General features: G+C 44.2%; 1 protein-coding gene across 2 annotated transcripts in view; it reads right to left on the bottom strand.

Annotated features, from left to right (window-relative positions):
• Positions 1 to 8,480: 8,480 nt before the first annotated feature.
• The window catches only part of MSI2 (musashi RNA binding protein 2), a 387,255-nt gene continuing 380,551 nt past the window's right edge, over positions 8,481 to 15,184 (bottom strand). For both annotated transcript variants that reach the window (XM_039241135.1, XM_039241136.1), the window contains exon 14: positions 8,481 to 13,644. The gene's annotated coding sequence lies outside the window, so the exon portion shown is untranslated. The remainder of the gene's footprint in view (positions 13,645 to 15,184) is intronic.

Here is a 15,184-nt window from a genome sequence, read left to right as displayed (position 1 = left end):
GTAACCTCCATCTATTGTTGCAACCCAGTGGGTGACCACCCCATGGAGGTCCTCAATGCTAATGAAACGGTTTCACTTGACACAGATCTCTGGACACTTTCTAAATAGTTAAGAGAAGCAAATTTTTAGTAACTACGTTAAACTCGGTAGATTGGACCCTTGGATGACTGGACCTTCAGCATAGTGGTCTTCTTCCACACCGAGTTGATGAACCTGGATGGACACGGGGAGTGGATGTGGGCAGGTGAGGAAGGCAGCTGAGAGCCGAAGGAGGAGGGGTACCTGTATCCTGAGCCCCCCGGGACTCAACATGAGGGCGCCACTCCAGTTGTAAGACAATTTGTTATTAAGAAGAGTTCAGGTACCAAACTGTAACATAAGCATTAGACATCCCACACATTCAAGACCTTCCTGGACGGTGCTGTCATTCATTCATTCCCCTGCCTCATTTCCCAGGAGGACCAGCAGCAGAGCTGTAGGTCCCAAGGAGGAGAGAGTCAGGTGTGTGGATGCCTATCTGTCCTTCTGCAGTGGGTGTTATATAGGAGGCGGAAGAAGAGGTGAATATGGTGGCTGCGGGCAGTGTGGGGTGGGGGGTCCAATCCATTACAGGGACAGCAAGTGGGACCCGTGTTGTTTCCATGGCACTGTTTATGTGAGAGTCCCAGGCCAGAGGGATGGTGGGTGATGAGGCTGGAAATGCAGAAATGGGTTGCATCAGAAGAGTCTAGAAGCCTTCCTGGGAGGAGGTTTGAGTAGTAGCCTCTCTCTCAGATCTAACCCTTCTTTATATAAAACCGTGTTGTGATGTCCCCCTTTACTAGTCCCAAGGAAAATCTACAAATAATAGAACGTACTTCAGTACATAAACACTTCAGTAGAATGCTCAGTCTACAATGTAAAGGAGTAATGTAATGTAAGTGGTTTATAATAAAATACTACATATTTGCATCTGTAAACATCTGGGAACGCTGTGTTAGAGGCATAAAGAAGGGGTCAAATGCTCCTGCTGTGCAGTCACTGTGAATGTGACATTGCGAATGCAGACTGGCCCAGGGCCATTGCCATCGATGACTTGATTCTCTGAGTTAGTGAATGACCGGCTAATGTTCTGAATGAAACAAAGCGTGCGCTTCTCTTCATTTACATGGCAGTTACACTCCCGCATATGTTATTATATGTTGAAATTGTGCAAAAGCTACTTTGAGTTGACTGTTAAATCAAATGAGACCAAAGGCCCAGATAGATATAAGTTGGTTTCCTAACAATCTATGTGGATGTCACGTGGGGGGACACGCAGGCCTCCTGGGACCCAGGATGAGTCACCCTCGCACAGGACTGCCCCGCACATCACGGCGTCCGCAGCTCTGGCCCGGTCTGCTAAGTGCCCACACTGAGAGCCTCTCTGGGGGGCCTGGAGAGCCAACAAAGGTCTAAGGGACAGTGACATGGTCAGGCTTAGGCTGTGGCATGCCCATCTTGGCAGCTGCTGAGGGCTGGGTGGGGCCAGGGAGGACACTGGTGGCTACTGCCATAGTCCAGAGGAGAAGTTGACAGTGGGATGGCATTGGGGACGGGTCCCCAGCTGCAGCACGGTCCGGTACACACTGTGGCCTCAACCGCTCAGACCCACGGAGCACTGACAGGTGTTGAAGGGGTCAGGCAGTGGGGAAGCAGGGGTACGTTTCGGGTTCTGGCAGAGATACGCAAACTGCTTTTGTCTGCCATTCCACCGAGCGGGCTCCTTTGGTGAGAGAGCTCTTGGTCTTCTCCTGAGCCTAGATCCCCACACGGGCTGTGTGTGTTACAGCCCTCATGTCGGCGTGCTCTGCATCTCCAGCCTAGGTGCCCAGCTCCACTGCCCACGCCTGGTTCCTGGGGGAGCGAATGCAGCTGCCTGTATGACTCAGACTCGGGGCAATTGGGTTCTTCTTCCTTAGGGCTGTGGGAACTGCCCCATCGTCCGACCACGGAGCACCTCCGTCTCGCCTAGGGCTGGGGTTAGCGAGGGGCGAGGGCCAAGGTGATGGCCCCAGGGCTTCCCCAGCTGGCTTTCCAGGCTGCCCCAGCACTGTGTGCTCGACCCTGCGCTGGCTATCATTGCTAGGGGCGTGTAGAGGACGATCTCCGGCCCTAAATGGCACTATTTTAAAACCCTTAAAAAGCCAGGCCTTCTTGCTCCTGACATTTTGCCCCTGTTTCCACGTGGGAAACGGCTATAGCCAAAAGTTATTGAAAAGCAATTTAAATCTTTCTTAAAGTATTCCAAAAAATTCCAAATAGGGACTCTATTTAAATTTTCTTTTACCAGAAAGGAAGAGAACATGGTGGCTCTTCAGACTTTTTTTTTTTTTAATTTTAATGTTTATTATTTTTGAGACAGAGAGACACAGAGAGCAAGCAGGGGAGGAGCAGAGAGAGAGGGAGACACAGAATCCAAAGCAGGCTCCACGGTCTGAGCTGTCAGCACAGAGCCTGATGCCATAGGGCTCAAACCCACAGCCGCGAGATCATGACCTGAGCCGAAGTCAGCCGCTTAACCTACTGAGCCACCCAGGCACCCCCCAGACTTTTCACAACCCAGTGAGGGGCGTTTGTCCTCATTTCACACACATGCACGTGTGCACAGACACGCGCACACATATACACTCTCTCTTCGCCCCAGTATGCACACTTTATAGTCACGGCAGTCGGCTCCGGACATTCCCTATGTTCCCCTTCGCTACCCAGCCCGAGGGATCTTGCCCTTACCCTGCCCTGCTCACCTAACATACACTCCTTTCTCTTTTTCCTAGTAAAGGGGATCCTGTCTTTGGCTCTTGGGCCTTTCCTGGGGAGGACATTTCTCCACCACCACCACCACTCCCCCCTCCCCCACTCCAAATCTACATGGCTGAGACCCAAACCATCAAAGACCAAAATCGTGGAAGGTGTGGGGAGCAAAGGGGACCAGCGACAAAGGCTGACTTTTTCACAGGTCATTCACTGAACATGGGGCCATTGACATTAGCCTGCATTAGACTTCTTATCATATCATGCTTACATGACCCCCCGACGCACAAAGCTCTCACAGAAACGGCCACATGTGCTGTTTTCCATTATCCCCTCACCTAATTCTTTTATGGATACTCTCACACTTCTTCAATATCAAGTTCTGATATTCATAACCATGACTCTGATTAGTGCAAGACTTCAAAGCGCCTTCTGAATCATTAAAGAAAGATTAAATTACTTTCAGGATAGTTTCGGCATTAAGGGTAGCTGAGCTAATTCAGATTCTCTGACAATTGGCAATATGATAAATTGCAACTTTACACAAGCCAGAGTTTTCAGATTAGACCCACCCCAAAGCTCGGCAGAGCTAGGCCATGAGTCCACAGAAACCCATAAATACACAGGCACATCTGGGCAGGAAGCAGAGCCTGAATCCCATCCAGCCAAATGCTGTCACTACCCTGTAAATCTTCCGGAAATTCAAACAGCCGTTAACGTTTGCCGACGTTGTAAGTGATGCTCTCATAATCACTGCCATCTATCTGGGCTTGGCCATGGACAGGGTCATTTGGTTAATGCAGGATTCCATCTTCATTGCTTTGTAACTAGTTTTTAATCAGCGATGATTGCTGAGCTGGGATGCTGTGGGCCAGCTCGCCTGCTCTTTCCTCAGAGAGTGCCCGTAAATATGTCACAGCAATTAACCAGAGACCCGTGGGAGGGTGGTGAGGGCAGCAGGAGAGCCAGGCTGCTTGGTGCAGCCACCAGCGTCTTCCCCTCCTCAAGAGGGGCGCCCTGGCCCCCATCCGCCTTTGGAGGGTTGCTGAAGGGTATCGGCATACAAGGGGTGCCCTCAAAGAAGCATCTATTCCAATTACTGCTTTTGACTTGCCCAACAATTTAATCTCCCAGGGGGTGGAGGAAATGACCAGCGGTCTGGCCACTCTGAAATCAACTCTGACCATCAAAGAAAAATGGGCTAGTAAACTAGAAATGATAAGAATCTTGGGGGAAGGGTCTCTATAATATTGTAGGCCGTGCACAAAACAAGGCAGAGAAGGCTTAGCACACGGAAGTATCCCTTAGAGTTGAGGGAGGCAGAGCACAAAACATTCAGAAAATAACACAGAGTCATTTCTTTATATTACAAGACTCTGAAGGAGAGGATGATGTGAGAAGGTGGGAACACGATTACAAATGCACTTCTGATTGGGCAATCTCAAATGATCCTGATAAGAAAAAGAAGGAGACTGTCTCTCATTATGCACCAATGGCTAAACGGGCTTTCCAAAGGACCCAAACACCACACTTTTAGCAGCAATATATGAGCGCCCTTTGCTCAGAACAACAGGTAACATAGCTCTTTTCACTTTCTGCCAGACTGTTGAGTGTAGCTTTAATTTTTATTTCCTATTTTGTGATTTTGAGCATAGTTTCATATGTTGAGCCATTTGGATTGGCTCTTCCATAAATCACCTATTCTTGTCTTTTACCCATTTATCTATTGGGTTGCCTTTGGCTTGTCAACTCGTAAGAACTCTGTACATATCATGACCTTCATCCTCCACGTGACAAATAATTCCCCACCGAATCTATCATTGCTCTAACTTAAGTTTAAATTTTTTTGCCATGTGAAAAATTTAAGTATGTTTTGTGTTAAAATATTTTTATAAAGTTAGATTTTTTTTATGGCTTCTGGGTTTCTCATTTTAGCTTTGAAAAAGCTTTTAGAGTGTGCGTGAATGGTGTAGATTTTCTTGCAAGAATTTTATTGTTTTACATTTCAATCCTTAATCCACCTGGGATTTATTTTTATGAATAACATAGGTTGAAAGTCAACTTTATTTTAATCTAGTTGAAAAGCCAGCTTTGCTTGTACCACATATTAAGTAATCCATCCTTTTCCCACAGAATTAAACTACTCATTACATTTATCAGACAGTATTAATTCTAATATATACCAGGATCTATTTCAAATTATTTATTCTGCTCTACTGATCTATTTGACACTCTTTTTTGTTATTTGTTTATTTTTAGTAATCTCTACACCCAACATGGGGCTCAAACTCATGCCCCCAGATCAAGAGTCCCGTGCTCTTCTGACTGAGCTGGCCAGGTGCCCACTACTTGACTCTTTCTATATACTTTTGCTACACTGATGACAGCAAAGTGACTTAGGGTAAGTCCTGAGATTTGGTAATACAGATAAACTTAATGATCCTTTTTAATACTTTGCTTACTATTTTGGGAGCATTTATTCTTTTATAGAACTTGAATATGTATTTAAACAATTAAGAAAATCCATGAGAATTTTTATTGGAATTGTGTTTCTTCTATGTTCTATGTTTTACAGTATATATAAAATTTGGGAGCACTAATATTTTATGATTAGATCTTTCTGCTCAAGAATGTGATCTTTCCATTTTTTCAGAGCTTTTTAAAAAAAATTTTAATGTTTTTTTTTTTTAATTTCTCAGAGAGAGAGAGAGAGAGAGAGAGAGAGAGAGAGAGGCAGCGTGAGCAGGGGAAGGTCAGAGAGAGAGGGGGATACAGAATCTGAAGCAGGCTCCAGGCTCTGAGCTAGCTGTCAGCAACAGAGCCCAACACGGGGCTCAAACCCACAAGCTGTGAGATCATGACCTGAGCCGAAGTCAGATGCTTAACTGACTGAGCCACCCAGGCGCCCTCATTTTTTCAGATCTTGTTTTATGGTCTTTAGTAATATTTTTTTAAATGTTTATTTATTTTAGGGAGAGCCAGAGAAAGAGGGTGAGTGGGGGAGGGGCAGAGAGAGAGGGAGACAGAGGACCCAAAGTGGGTTCTGCGCTGACAGTGTCTCCACTCAAAAACTTAAAAGAATATTAAGTTTAGCTATTATTTATTCATAATTACATGATTAATATTTATGAGTAAATAAGTAATGAATATTATTTTGCCACGCAATGGACTGATTTTTGTATATATTCCATGGGTAAATGACAAAAAATATATTTTTCTATTTAAAGATTCTGTAGTCATCAGATCATTTACTAACTGCGTTATACAATTCCTCTATGTCTTTATTTTTGTCTATTACACATATCTAGTTCTGAGAGAGGTTGCATTAAAGTCTCTAGAATTGTATTTTAGGGCACCTGGGTGGCTCAGTCGGTTGAGTGTCTGACTTCAGCTCAGGTCATGATCTCCCAGCTTGTGGGTTCGAGCCCCGCACTGGACGCTGTGCTGACAGCTCAGAGCCTCGAGCCTGCTGCAGATTCTGTGTCTCCTCTGCCCCTCCCCTGCTCATGCTCGGTCTCTCTCTCTCTCAAAAGTAAATAAACATTTAAAAAATTAAAAAAAAAATTGTATTTTAATTTTTATCAAATTCTCTTTGCACTAGTAGTTTCTGATTTAAATATTTAGTTCTTCTGATAATTGAAGCATAGGGTTTATCACCTCTCTATCCTCCTAATTATATCTTTTGTCATTACAGAATTTCCTGTTGAGTGCTTTAAATTCCACCCTGACCCTATTTCAATTCTTGCCCTTTTTTGTTTGTGTTTGCCTATTTTCTCTTGCCACCCTGTTATTTTCAGCCATCTTTGTCATTTAACTGTCTCTGTAATAGCAGATAATTGGGTTTTGTTTTCCTAAACACACCTGTTTTGTAATGGTAAAAAATTCAATCCATTCATATTTATTTATTTATTTATTTATTTATATTTTTATTTATTTCTAGGAGAGAGAGAGAGAGAGAGAGACAGCGTGAGCAGGGGAGGGTCAGAAAGAGAGGGAGATACAGACTCTGAAATAGGCTCCAGGCTCTGAGCTGGCGGTGAGCACAGAGCCCGATGCGGGGCTCGAACCCACGAACCGCGAGATCACGACCTAAGCGAAAGTCGGACGCTGAACCGACTAAGCCACCCAGGCGCCCCTCAATCCATTCATACTTAGATAATGATGGATTACCTTGCTAGCATTCCCTCTGCCCTACTTATTATGCTTGTGTTTATCTTAACATTGTTGTTTTTCAGTTTTCCTTTTCCTAGTTTTTTGCCGATTTGTTTTCTGCTTAATGTTTTTAGTGTTTCTCCCTGAAAGTTTAATTTTCTCTAGATTGACATTTTTCCGCCTCTTTTTGGTACATTCAGGCATTTAGGTTAGAGCTTTCGCCCCCAACCCCAACCAGGTACACTCAATACTGATGCGGACATCTGTCACCAGGCTTGATCCCGGCAGGAAGTCCTGAAGATGACAGCTCAGTTCTGCCACCGAGCAGTGGAACGACCCTCGGCAAATTACCTACCCTCCCTGAACATTAAAATGCCGGGTCACACAGCCTACATAGGACTAAACCAGACCGCGTGTGTGTCTCATCTAGCATACAGCCGATGCTCCTAGTCCCTACTCTTTTCTTGGGCTTTTGGAATGGAGCTGAGCAATGAAGATGAGGAGGAAGATGAACTTTTTCGTGTCTCTGGCCTGCTCCTCTCAGAATTCCTAAAAGGAGTTTCTCAACTGAGCTTTCATTGGTCTTTCATTTCTGGAGGGCAGCAGAGGTTACACTGTTCCGTCCACAAAATTAACGAGACACCGCAGATGCTTTGCCCGTGGACTGAGGTGGGCCTAGAACCCAATTCTCCTGTCTTTAGCCTCAGACAGAAAGGGACACCTTCCATCTTCTCTTCTTGGCCCTTTGTGTAGCGGCAATGTCCATAAAGTAAAGCTGGAATAAAGCAGGACACAGGAAATTGGAGGAGGGACCCGAGAAGGCCACGCCCTGGGGACCAAGGTTTTACTCGCTGCTGCTCTGAGGAAGCAGTTCCAGGAAGCTGCATCCCTTACAAACCTCTAGGCCTGGTTCTTTATCTCCAGAGCTTAAAGGCCAAGGAATCCCTCTGGTTCGGGCCACGTCTGGACCGCTACCACCAAGTCTTGGGACTTGCCCTAAACGAACCGCGTGTCTCAATTCCTTTCTCTTCTCTCATCTATTTGATAGCCAGAAGACAGGCGTATCACAGATGATCTATTTCTTTCTACACCTTTAATTTTGCGATCCTACAAAATTCTCTTCGTTAAGCAAGACTTTGAACTTGAGGGCAAAGGCCGGGCTTCCTAATACCCTTTCAGACCCCCACTCAAGGGTCATGGAATTGGTCTTCCGCCTTCTCCTCTAAGCTGTTGAGGACTAGCTGAAGCCCACAACCTGGAGAGCCACGTGGCTCCTCTGACACACATCTACCATCTGCATCCTGTGATCTCTGGGTATTTTGTGTCGGCTCCCCGCCCACCCCAGGGGCCCCAGGGGCTCTGCAGCCTGCTCTTCCGCACCAGTGCTTCTGGTCACTTCCTAGAAACAGTTCTGCCAGCTCTCCGGGGACAGGGGAAGGGCTTCTGCGCAGCTTCCCTTTGTAAAGATTATGGTGATACCCTTCTCCCCAGACCGCAGGATGGCGCTCCCCCACCCCAGCCCTCTTCTGCAAGTGAAAGAACACCAAACAACTCTGTTCAAAACAGTTTATTGTATTTTATTATTTTATTTTTTTTTTGTCAGACAAACACATTGATTTCTGGACCACAGTAGAGGATGGAAACCTTTCACAAACTTATTTATTTGAAAATACAAATATAAAATTATACTTTCCACATCTGTGATGTGAGAGACTGCCATCCACATAGTAATTTTTTACAACAGGGCTTTAAGAAAGCCACACACAAAGACCTGAAAGATGCTTGAGATATATATATATATAGATACATATATATGTATATATATAAAAAAAATACTCACTACCAAAGTTGTCATCAGTTTCATACTAAAGTATAAAAGTAAGGGTGAGGTCAGCCACAGTGCTAGGGAAAGTTTTATTTAGATACATTTATGTCCACATGAAACGCTTAGACTTGCATCCTATTACATATGGAATTCCGAGTTTACAATACACCATGAACGGCCGATCGGCTAGCCCACGCTACTCAAGAGGACACTCACAGATTCCACACAGGATGGAACAGTATGTACAGAATACAGTAGCAGAGAGCCTTCTAGGGAGGCTCCGGAACTTCTGTCTCCCAGACCCCTGCCCCCTCCCCCCTCATGCCCCTGCCTCCCAGAAACGAAATCCCATCTGAGACAATACATTCGGATTATTTGATAGCCAAGTGTTTGAATTAAGGTTGCTTCCCCCAGAGGGGTGGGTTTTATTTATATGTTTTTTAGTTTACTTACTTTTTTTTTTGGTTAAAGAAAAAAAAGGAACGAAAACAAACATATTACAGTATTAAAGTATTGCTTAGCGTACAGCGTCTCCTTGTGTAGTGTCTGCTGCCCATGGACTGGGCTGAGCTGATTCTGCTTTCTTTTCTGTTTAGGGTGAGGGCAGGGGAGCCCACCAGGGTCTCTCTTCAACGTGCTTGCCAGCCTCCGGCACTCGGCTCACACCGCCCCAGCCTCCTTGCTTTTGTCTTTCTTAGAAGACAGCCTGGCTGGTGAAGCACATTCAAGAAAGAAAATTCTCCCCTCCCCTCCCCTCCCCCCCCCCAGTCTCCCTCTGTCCCTGTGTGCCACTCCCAACCGATAAAGAGAAGGTATGAGTTAGTGTTTCTTTTGTAAACAATTTCATATGCAATATAATACAGAAAGCATGGCTGACCTTCAATAAAAAAATGTAGTAAACTATATTGCTTTATTCTTGATTATGCTGCAGTGAGTGAATGGCAGAATGAAACAGTGTGGTGGTGGTGGTGGTGGTGGTGGTGGTGGTGGTGGTGGCTAAGTCCCTAGCCCTCGTTTGCACTAAAGATCAAAATAGGTTTTGTTTTTCTATTTGGAACCAAAAAAAAAATCTTTTTTCAAAATCCCCAAATGAAAAAGACCCCCCCCCCCAAAAAAAACCCCAAAACAAAAACAAAAAACTGAAAACAAAAACTGAACACCTTTCAGGTCATTAGAACCAACAATTACCCAATGATTTTTATACTAGTCTAGCAAGATGTGTGTAACATTCACTGGCTGTGAATTGCTGTGCGGTGAGACATCAGATCGACAGCAATAGAGCCATGCTACCTTAAAGTCCAAGCTACGAGTTCAAATTAAGATGAAGGGTATGAAGGATAGAAACGCAAAGGCCTGTCGGGGCTTCGTTTGAATCAAGCCAATGAGCGACTGGGATAGAACACGAGGCTGTTTGGTTTTCCCAATGGGTGTGAGGAAGGCCACGAACCAGGGCTGAGAGCGCTCCTGGGGAGGGGACTGAAGGCTTGGTCATCCCCGTCAGCTCCACGTCCAGGGAGAACCAGGAATGGGTCCGGGAGCTAATGCCACTCACTCCCCTCTGCTTGGGAGGAGAGGAGTTCGGGGGTCCCAGGCAGATGGATCTGGAAGCCAGAAAGTCACCCGGTGGCTATTTTACGATTCCGGGAAAAAGCCATCAGCCAAGAGGGGTGCTCCCCCAGGGAAGGCGAAAGGTGGTTCCCATGTTCGCCATTGAGCTTAACGGAAACAAAGACAAGGCTGAACACCAGTGCTAAAATAATTTACAAAAATCTTCCAAAATGGACTTCTAGATGAGTGGGGGGACGAACGTGAACCTTAACCTAGGTAGCCACATTAAAACATATCAGATTTCCACGAGATTTGTGCTATGGGCTACTGGGTCTCTTCAAAAGGTATTATAAACATCTAAAACATATTCACACAGATTATCAATTTCTTCTGAGCATTCTTAAAAAAATATTTTTTTCTCTTAGTAAAATCATTTTAATATACCATGCCTCCCTCTTTTAAAAAATAAATTAAAAAAATCCAGTTTTGCATATCTAGCATTAGCATTTAAGGTAGTATGGCACACCCCTTCACAGTTGGGGGGGGTGGATATCTACAAAACGCCGTAGAGTCTGCCGGCATTTGAACATCATGAGACCTTGGGTTAGTTGAAACCACATCAGATCAGCAAAAATAAAATAAAAAGTTGAAATTCAAAAAAAAAATCGAAAGGAAAAAACTGCCCCAAAATTATTAGCATTTTTTCTTTTTCATAAATAAGAGAAAGTTCTATCCTTACTGGTCCTAAATCTGAATAACTATGTCTAATTTTTTTAAACCTTAATTACGTTATATCTATCAATATGTACTAGAAGAAAGAGAAGAAAAAAAGTCACTACACTAATACCAGGACAGCACGTTTACAAGATAGCCATTTTATACATTATTAACAGACAGTGATCAACAACGAGTCTTCTATGAGGTGATGGGGGAGGCAGAGAAAGGAAGGGTAGTACAGTACATCACCAACATGGACAAAATAGTAATTAAATTCCCTAGTCTAGACACTGAATTTCTGGGAATTTATTGTCTTTTTTCGTATGTGTGTGTGTGTGTGTGTGTGTGTGTTAATAAAACTTCTATTTTTTAAAATTTTATTACTTGAACAAATTTTGATATTTTAAAAGCGCCCAGCATTTGACTTAACATGGTTGTCTGGAAATAAAAAAAAAAAAAAAGAAAGAAAAGAAAAACAAAACCGGAAACAAAACCCTCACCAAACAACCTAACATTTAATTGGAGAAACAAGATTAAAAAAAAAAAAATGTTGTTGCTGTTTACTTAGAATTGAAAAAGGCTTTTTTTCTTTCTTTCCGAGTTTGCATTTTGGAGCCTTTTGTTTGAGGATGCTTTTGCCCTACCGTGTCTGTGAATGTCTACATTAGTCTACTTTGTTAGTAAAATTTATAAAAATAGGAGTGCAGCAGCTCTTTATAATAAATGTCGCATTCAGTGTCTCATACTGGCTGTGCCTTAAGTACCAAATTTATAAACGTAACAATTTAAAAAATATTAATAAAACGTCAATATCACATTTTAAAAAAGAAAAAAATATATATCCACACTACAATATGTTTTAATGCCATCTATTGAGTTGTACTTCTATAGTTGCTGTTGACGACCTATTACCAATATTAAAAAAAAGTTAAATTAAAAAATATCCTTCATCATAAGTATCTTTCCCCAACCGAGGACCATATATTATAACAGCCAAATGTCAAACATGTGCAAACAGGAAACTGTCAGTTTTTCCCACCAGTCACAGTGCAGCGATGTTTATACTTTTTATTTTTAAAATTCTGTTTACATCTACAATAAATTAAAAAAAAAAATTCTTCCATAGCCTCTCTGGTGATACTTGCAGCACTGAGGTATTAAAAAAAATATATAAACCAAAAGGTTGCTTTCCTAATTTGTAAATAGAAAGTGAATGGAGAAAAGGTTTCGTTAATGCAGGCTTCTCTGCTCCTGGCCCAGGGGGGTGGGGCCCCCCAGAGCTGGGGGCCGGTGGGGGGTTGGGGGGCAAAGAGAGGCAAAGTGTCCTAGGGACCTTTGGAGGTGCTGAAATGGTTGGACAATAGAAAATGATCAAATATTTAAAAATTAAGACTGAAAAAGAATGTCCCCCCACCCCTCCCCACCCAAGCCAAACAGGTGTGCTTTGAAACTTTAAATATGTTAAATATTAAAATTGTAGCTTTGTTTTTAAAAAACGTCTTGGGAAAAGCAGTTATTCATATTTTAAATAAAAATCTAACTAGACGGTAACATTTGAAGCTGTGCACAGACGAGAGGTTAATATGCTGGTATGACACGAATACAGTTCTTAGGTCTATCACACAGACAGAAGGAGCTAAACAGTGTTCGAACTTTTCCCCGGGGTCGCCCGGCAGCGGGGTGTCCTTCCGCCTCGGACCTGACTTGGTTACCGTTCCTTCCCCTCCTCCTTCCCACAGAGCATCGAACTGCCTGGGACCGACTCCCTCACAAAAATATTTTTGATTCTCTCTTTCTTAATAGTTTCTATGTAGTTAATGGAATTGTATTTACAACGTTTCTTTTTTTAGAATTCACAATTTCAAAAAACCTTATAATATCACCTCTTTCAACAGAAAAAAAGCACTTATAGAAAAGAAGGACACTCAAAAACATCGTCGTCCTTACCTTATTGCCGAAAATAGATATACTTAGGTTAACAAAGAGACGTCACAAAAAAGAACCGCTAGAGAGTCTGTTAATTAGCTTACTACACCTCACTTCTTACACAACGCAAAGTAGAAAGCTTTTGCCCATCTCCTGCTCCACAACTTTGCTTCCGTGGGTGCACAGCTGCACCGGAAAATCCATACAGTCTCAGAATTGGTACCAAAATATTGAGAGTCATATTACCATCTCAGCATCCTTTAAAAGTGAGAACAGAATCAAAACAAGCAAAAAAATTTTTTTAAGAAAAAAATAATACCTTAATATAACAATTATACTATGGTTAGCTTTTAACTAGATATTAAAGCTATATGACTACCGGACTAAGTCAAAATCACTACCAAATGTGATTCAAAGAGATTTAAAAGGAGAACGGGGAAGAGAGGAGGAAGGGGGAAACCATCAAGAAAAACGAAAAACAAAACAAAACCAAAATCATGGGTTATATACACGTTTAAAAGCTGTTGTCGTATATTACAGCAGATTCATGAGATGATGAGATGTAGTCAACCCTCGATCCGAAGTGAGCCATCTCTGGTTGCGATGGGGAGTGAGGCTGGTGGGGGTCCAGGTGTGATGACATCACCTAAACAAAGGGCCACTCAGAAACTTCGCCCAGTCTTGCCTGGACATCCAGGTATGCTCTGCAGGGTGTGGAAAGTCGGGGGCGCCCGGAGAACATGGAGCGGGGAAGACAGAGAAGACAGGTCAGGCGAACGTACTGTTTATCCCAGCTCTTTAACTAGCGCTTTCCAAGTACAACTACATTGGGCTACCAGGTGGGCTTGAAAATGGCCAGGGGTAACGGCTTGGGAAATCTGACCTCTTCGCCACACCTGACGCTGGGGAGCAGACAGTGCTGAGACTCATTTTGCTGGTTGGCTATTTTGCCGATTTGCTATGGTGCTGTCGCATTCTTGGGGTAGTGGCAGGAAACACGGGCAGCAAATGTGGCCGGGCTGGCTTGTCAGCTACACTGGTGAACTGCAAGCTGACGAGTGAGGCTTTTTTTTTTCTCCCCCCCAGTGAAACTTCTGGTTTTTCAAAGCTAAATGTTTAAAAACCTGCAACTTCATTAGATGCCATCCATGTCAATAACTAAGATGCAAATTACAAAAAAAAAATCTTTAAAAAATGATGTTTCCTATCAACAACTCAAGGGCGTGAACGCACAAACAGCAAATACCCAGCTTTGGTTACAGGACATACAGATAGGCCTGGGGCTCACAGACTTGCTGAGTCTCCTCGAATTGACTGTGAGCCTGTGTCTGTCCTTTGCGGGTGGCACTCAGTGTCAGAGAACAAAACGTCTGTTAGGGACAAAGTGTGTACTTTGGTTCAAACATGTGACTCAGCTGGCTTGCTTCATCCATGTTGGAGGGGGTGGGTTTTACCTCTGCTCTCCCTGCTATGTCATCCTTTACTGGGAATCGGGTCCCACAGCTGGGGGGGGGAGGGGGGCAGGATGGGCTAGATGCCTTGCCCTCCCCCTATTCTCACAGAAGCTTGGGGGCCCTGGAGGGGAGGCTGCAGTGGGAAGCCCTTTGCCACCCTCATTTCCAGGAGACGGAAAGGGCACGGCAGCCCCAGTGTGTGACTTTGCAGGGACCTGCTGTGCGCCACAGTGGTTTAACCCCTGTCACCTGACTCCACAAAGGGCCGGAGCTGCCTCCAACCTCCAGAGTCCACTTTGCTCTCAGAGGAACCTTACTTCCCCTGGGCCCCCAAACCCAGCTTAATTAGTAGTGAGTAGCTCTCCTTCAAACTGTTAGTGGCCTCTGGCTCTGGCCAGCATTGGCCGGGTCAGTGCTCAAAGGGAAGTGGAGGGAAGGGGCGGGGAGAATTCACACACGGGGTTTATTTGGTTAAGAGAGGCAGTTGCATTAGTTGAGATGATTCCTTAGCAGCAATATTAGAGAAATCCAAAAGAGGTTTATGGAGCTCAACTCAACTTGGTCCCCCAACTGAGCCCACCCTAGAGGGTCCTGGCTGACTTGGGGGCCTGGAGTGACCCTGCAAACCCATCTCCAGCCTTGCTTCTCCAAGTGTCCCAACTTGCCCCAGCTGGGACCCCCACCCCTTCCAGAGAGACAGACCCACGCTTCAAGCCCCCAGCCAACGTGCTAACATAGTACCCATCTAGCTTTCATAAGAGAACCCCTCTTCCTTCTCAGTGCTCTTCTC

The sequence above is a fragment of the Hyaena hyaena genome, unplaced genomic scaffold (assembly GCF_003009895.1).
Source record: "Hyaena hyaena isolate Hyena2069 unplaced genomic scaffold, ASM300989v1 scaffold_189, whole genome shotgun sequence".
NCBI classification, from domain to species: Eukaryota; Metazoa; Chordata; class Mammalia; order Carnivora; family Hyaenidae; genus Hyaena; species Hyaena hyaena.
The sequence above is the reverse complement of the archived record's forward strand: the minus strand, read 5'-3'. Positions and strand labels throughout refer to the sequence as shown.